Source organism: Martes martes (genome assembly GCF_963455335.1).
Source record: "Martes martes genome assembly, chromosome: 6".
Classification (NCBI taxonomy): Eukaryota; Metazoa; Chordata; class Mammalia; order Carnivora; family Mustelidae; genus Martes; species Martes martes.
This window is the reverse complement of record NC_137893.1, coordinates 142,919,447-142,926,540: the sequence shown is the minus strand read 5'-3', so window position 1 is coordinate 142,926,540 and position 7,094 is coordinate 142,919,447.

Sequence of the window (7,094 nt, the reverse complement as noted above, 5' to 3'; positions counted from 1 at the left end):
GGTTATACCTGATTTTCAGGGCAATTCACCTTTTCTGTTAAAAAAAATATATATATCCGATATATATTTCTCTGATCTCCTTTCATTTGGATAACAGACGAATAAAGAAAACAAGTTCACCAGAGCTAAGAAATACATCTTTTTTGGTAATTCCTTTATTTCATCTAATTGTTTGAATTCAAACGGGCTTAAAAGAAAAAGAACAAAGCCCAACAATGGCCAACAACGGTCAAGTTGGAAGGTATGCGCTGTTGCCTGTTGTAAACAGGCTCAGAGTCTGGGATATTTGGCGCGACCGTGAGGCTGGAGGAGGCTGAGCGCACGCCAACGCTGGTGAGCACAGCCCATCCCATCTGCATTATGTCCACATCTTTGGGACTTAGAGTCTGGCAAGCAGAAGGGGAGTTTATCTCGTTGGGAGATAGGAGTTGGAAAATCAACCCAAATGAAACGGTGGAAGCCAGAGGGTGAAAGAATTCTAGAAATGTTCTAATCCTTCCTTTGCTTTCAGTTGGACTACATTACATGACTGTATGCGCTTACCATCGTAAGACATTTTTTGAAGAGGAGCTAGAATTGCAAAGACACTATTAAGATGATAATATTAATGATACTTTAACAACTATGTCCACATTTGCATCATTAAGAAAATAAAGTAGTTAGAAGGCTTGGCTGAATTTTCTATCTATTGCCCAAATAGATAATTTCAATTATTGCCTTTTTGATGCTTTGCTAGCTGTATGCTTTTGAATTTCTCTACCATGCTTCTCAGCTTTTGTGTCTATGTTCCGATCTTCATTTTCCTGCCATTTTCCTCTCTGTATTATCAGTGTGTTTGTGTTGTTACTCATGTTTCCCTTGCTATCCTTAACTATTAGTAGTGGGGATGAACTTGGAATTAAAGGGGTTGGATTTATTTAAATAGGTGTCTGAATTCACTTTAAATAGCCATATTTTCGGGCACCTGGGTGGCTCAGTTGGTTGAGCGATTGCCTTCAGCTCAGGTCATGATCCCGGACTTCCAGGATCGAGTCCCGCATTGGGCTCCCAGCTCTTTGGGGAGTCTGCTTCTCCCTCTGATCTTCTCCTCTCTCATGCTCTCTCTCACTCATTCTCTCTCAAATAAATAAATAATCAAAAAAAATAGCCATATTTTCTCTGAAAACTAAATCCTGGTATCCACACCCTTGCTTTAAATGGCAGTTGAAATTATATTGATGGTATTTTGAGACCTCCTCACCTAACATTTATTACATGGTAAGTTTAGCTCTAAATTTTTTAAGAAGTGTTAACTTGGCTGATCTGTATCACAATGAAGTTATTACTTAGGAAACATTACTTTTATCCCCAATTTTCAGTCGAGGAAATTTACTTACAGATCAGGTAAAGACCTTGTCCGTGCTCATACGGGAGCAAGTGTGAGACCCAGGATGTCAGCCCAGTCTGCGTGGCTCCAGAGACTTCTCTGTTCCCCACCTCTGTTCCCCACCTCACCAGGGCCTACCAGTCCAGTTTTGCTGGCCAAAATGGTGATGACAAAACAAAACAAGGAATAAAGATAACAGTTCAGCCAAATAAACTTAAGTGAGGAAGTAGCCTTAATTTCAATCAAGTCAACAAATGTATAGTGGATGCAGAATCCACAGCAAAAAAAAAAAAAAAAAAAAAAAAGGTGTCTCTTAATACACTGGCATTGGTACAAAGTTAGGTCCAGGAAAAAGCAGCCAGCCAGGAATGGAAGGGATGAAACAAATCATCTCAGAAATTACACTTGCATTTATTCTGTTGGCTGGACTTTGTCAATCAGCAACTGATACAAAAAAAAAAATAAGGATCTAGTCTTGCTAAAGAGTAGTTTTACAGCCCTTCAGAGCAAGTGCCACCCTAATTTTGATTCTTGTAAAATTCCCAATTGAGGCTTTAAAAACAAACTGAGATTCCGACTGTAAAATAGCACTGTCACCTGTCTGGGAGTCAGGACCCGTTCACATACTCCAGAATTATTGAGAACCGCCCCCCTCCCAGAGCTTCTATCAATGTGGGTTATATCTGTCAATAATTTATATTAGAAATTAAAATAGAGAAAAATGTCAATATTGAATCATCCATTTATTTAAAAAGTAACAATAATCCATTACATTTTGACATAACTGAATATTCTTATAAAAATAACTATCGTTTACAACATAAAAAACATCAGAATGGCCCAGTTTTAGATTTAAAAAAAAAAATTCTTTATTGCCTTAATAGAAGACAGCTGCATTCTTAGATTTGCTTCTCTAGTCGGTCTGTTATGATCTCGTACATCATGTACTCTCTGGAAAACTCCATTGGACCCTTGTGAAAGAAAAAGAAGGAAACAGCAAAAATAATATTTGAGTTGATTATGAAATTTGCTCTGACCTCATGGACGCCTCCATGTGTGTTAGGAACCCCAGGGATTCCCTGACCACACTTTGAGAACCACGGCTATAGAATTAGTCTGCCAACATGATCATTTGTTCGGCTCTATGTCTTAGCCTCTTTTCATCCAATATCATCTGAATTTGAACATTGGTAATTCAGTGTATTGCTTATCTGTGGTTTAAAATGCATGACTCCTTTCTAGCATTGGTATAGTTTATCTTAAATATGTCTCAGTAAAACATAAATTAAAGAAAATGAGGATGAATGGTAGTTTCAAGTACGCCAACACCCAAGAAGCTTCATAAAGGGAAGCACACAAAGTGAATTGAACAGATTGAATAGACCAACAGAAGAGAAATAGACAGAGAGACAACAGACAGACAGAAAGAAAGAAAGAATTAGAGATATATATGCAGCTATCTCTGGGCATTTCCATTTAGCTTACAAAAACATGCAATGCTTCCTCTCTGTTGTTTCATAATGCAAATTAATCATCTGTTAATTTGTTGTATTTACCTTATCTACCTAGACTCTATTTTTTAAATTTATTTTTAAAAGATTTTATTTTATTTTATTTATTTTTTTTAAGATTTTATTTATTTATGACAGAGAGACAGCGAGAGAGGGAACACAAGCACAGGGGAGCTGGAGAGAGAGAAGCAGGCTCCCCACTGAGCAGGGAGCCCATATGGGGCTTGATCCCAGGACCCTGAGATCATGACCTGAGCCGAAGGCAGATGCTTAACTGACTGAGCCACCCAGGCACCCCAAAGATTTTATCTTTAAATAATCTCTACACCCAACATGAGGCTCGAACTCACAACGCTGACATCAAGAGTCACGTGCTCTATGGACTGAGCCTGCCAGGCGCCCCTGGACTCCTTTTTAAAATAATCTGAATACACAGAGGTACTGATTAATTCGGTGATGACTGCACTACTCCTCTCCAGTTGAAATCACTAACTAGGTTGGAATAGCTAATAAAATGGTAGATATTTTTGATTCTTGTAACAATTTTAAATGCGTTGACTGTCAGTATTCTTTTGGCTTACTTTGTTGTGGCCGACATGCAGGCCCACAGGTAGGAAGAGTGTTTCTAAACCGGTGAAATTCCTATTATGGAGTGTTTAGGTCCTTCAGTTTTCCCAAGGTCAGATAGACACAGGGTCTTTTACTTGTACACAGGATGCCTACCAATTGCCTTCTGTTTGTACATAGCCCTTGAAATAATTCTTTTCCTCTTTAGTGTCAAAGTCTGTCAAACAGAGAGTCTTTTCTGTAAATACTATAATGTCGTGTTAAAGAAAATCATTAGTTTTTACTGTTTCAGAAGAGTCATTGAAAATTTTCAACTTGGCATTTTGGAGAAAAGCACAAACCAACAACAATTTTATTTGAGAACAAGGAAGAGGACGGTTTTGCTCACAGGATGGTAAACACTTTGGAAAGAAAGAAAAAAACAAACAAACAAACAAACCAGCAAGTAAGGATGAATGTGTGTGTGTGCCCTGCCCTTTCTAAGGAGAGTTGACACTGTAAGGATGTTCAAACTGATCCTCTCTGCTCAAGTGAAGAGGTTTCTCACTGAAATATGTCATTATTACCCCTGGGTGGAAACTTGGCCATGGCAGCCAACTATGCATGTACAATAGGAGTGTTCTGTTTCTAGGTTACTAAGGGGACTCTAAGGTCTCCTCCCACATTTGGAGGCAAGGAATCCTCTTCTTTGGCATCTTCTTTGGCAGCTTTGGGAAGGTTTGTTATCCAGTCTCAGAAGATGTTCTGGAAGATGGCAGGTGCTTAAGAATGACTTAAAAATGTGTACGTGTGCTTGGAGCAAACCATCACAAAATAGGGGGAATAGATGCGTTCAGAAGCAAGGAGTTGCTTACTGCTTCCTCTCTTTGATAAGGGGCACTTATTCTGTGTTTTTAGATACTAATCTGAAGCTTCTGTAGTCTCAAGTTTGTTGTGTGTGTTTTTTTTTAATGAGTAGTAGGTTCAAGTTTATAGAAATAGCCCCTTTTCTAGTCAATCACCAAAATACCATATTATATAATTAAGGCACATGGGCTCCAAATTAGGTGTTAACTGTACACTGCTCATGAGTTGGGAACAGGACGCGAGCTGGATCCACTCATTTGGGTCAAGAAGTAGCAATTGCTGAAGCCAAGTCAATCACAGAGCAAACCACATCAATGGTTGGGATGGCCAGTATGAAGAGGCAACATGTAATACACAGATGCGGCTAAAACGTGACAAAGAACTCTGCCACACATTGGAACACAGTGCAGAAGTCTCCATTTGCAGCATGGTTTGGGAATAAGATTTGCTTATCCAGAGTGTTTGGAGTTAGACTTGTGCCCAAACCTCTGACAGGGCATTATCTATGAAGCTTATACACAAAGTAGCTTCTCTCTAGGGTCCCGGAACTACTGAGACCAAAATAAGATAACTACCCACATTTGCTTGTCTTGGAACTTCATCACAAAACAATCATTTTGTAGCATCCCAGTGAAGTACATACATAGGATATTTTTTTAAAAAGACTTTTACTAGTCAAAGAAGGAATCTAAACACAATTGCTCTCTACTCGAATCAACATTGTCCCCAAATCCCAGTGGTCTCCAGAGAGGCCCACAACCAAGCAGTTCTTGAGGCTCTGTTGTTGAAAATGCATCATTTCCTCTCCAGAAGGATGGCGAGTTTTCCTGTACAGAAAGTTTCTGTCCAAGAGGTTTCATCCTTTTGTATTATTTGTTCTAACATTTAAAATTATTCTCCATCACTTAGAGTCAATTGCTGTCAGCTCTGATTTGCAGAACCCACTTTCAAATATTTTAGTTTCTGCAAATAAAATGATGCCACGATACAGAGCGTTAGCTTGTCTTTTACGCACTTTTGATTCTGCACTCACTTTAGATTTCACTGATGGAGAGGTAGAGGACATGATGAAACAGCTGAGTCCGTAAAGAGCAGGAGGCAGAAGCTGAAATCGTACCAGCTTTTGGATGTGATAGAGAACTTGGAAGGTAGTAAATTGGGGAAAAATTCTTTGGAACGTAATGACTGGAGAAAAATTCTGGGTCAAATGCAGCGATTGCAGTGAATAATATTCTGATTTCAGATTTGAAAAGGAATCATCTTTTCACAGACTGTAAGTTGAGCACATGGGAAAAGTGAAGAAGTATGTTCCGTCTGTAGGTTACAGTGCATGGTGCAAATGGTCAATTAGAATTTCCAAGATACAAGACAAATCACTCTCATGAATGGAAACTTTGATTTTGTTCTTAAACCCATAGTTTGCAGAGTCCTTGGAGGAAGGGCTTCTCTGTAAAACGTCGTACAATATGCTGTTCTCTATTTTGAAAGAACGGAAAGTACCTTTCCACTGTGAATATACCCTTTGTGTTACTGTCTGTTAGGACATGACAAGGCGACACAATTGATTCTTTCTTCTACAAGAAACTTCTTTGCTTAGGTTAATACCATTGTTTGAGAGGATGAAGAAACAGGTTTCTCCCTTTCTAGGCGTTTTGATGGTTCTTGAGGTTTCATGTAACTTTAACGGAATAACGTGATGAAACAATCCACTGCGACTTTGCACTGACCCTCATTGGCCCGTGAAGGCCAGGACTGAGAGAACTTGGCTCCTCACTGAACACATTCCCTGTAATGACAATTTTCCCAGGTCGGACAGGTAGTCTGTGTACCCGAAACTGCCCCAAGGCTTGATCCTGAGCAAGAAGTGGGTTGTAGATAAAGGCAAACCTGTATACCAGAAACTTGCCTCTTGAACTTGAATATTTTTGATTATTAGTTTTTTATAGAATGTCCAATGAGTCATTAGTTGAGTATAACACCCAATGCTCATCACATCACATGCCCTCCCCAATACCCATCACCCAGTGACCACATCCCCCCAACCCTCTCCCTTCCCACAACTCTCCATTTGTTTCCTGGAGTTGAGTCTCATATGGTTTGTCTCCCTCTTTGATTTCTTCCCATTCAGTTTTCCCTCCCTTTCCCTCTTGTCCTCTGCATTATTCCTTATGTTCCACATATGAGTGAAACCATGTGATAATTGTGTTTCTCTGATTGACTTATTTCACTTAGCATAATACCTTCCAGTTCCAGCCATGTCGATGTACATTGTAGTTATTCATCCTTTCTGATGGCTGAGTAATATTCCATTGTATATATGAACCACATCTTCTTTTTCTATTCAATTCCAATGAAGGACATGTTGGCTGGAAAAATTGGACAGTCACACGCAGAAGAATGAAACTGGACCATTCTCTTACACCATACATAAAGATAGACTCAAAATGAATGAAAGATCTAAATGTGAGAGAGGAATCCATCAAAATCCTAGAGGAGAACACAGGCAGCAAACTCTTTGACCTTGGACAAAGCAACTTCTTGCAAGACAGTCTCTAAAGGCAAGGGAAACAAAAGCAAAAATGAACTTTTGGGACTTCATCAAGATCAAAACCTTCCACACAGCAACAGAAGCAGTCAACAAAACTAAGAGGCAACCCACGGAATGGGAGAAGATATTTGCAAATGACATTATAGATAAAGGACTGGTATTGGAGATCTATAAAGAACTTCTCAAATTCAACACCCAAAAAAAAACAAATAATCCAGCCAAGAAATTGAACTTGAATATTTGTAAGTGTTAAATA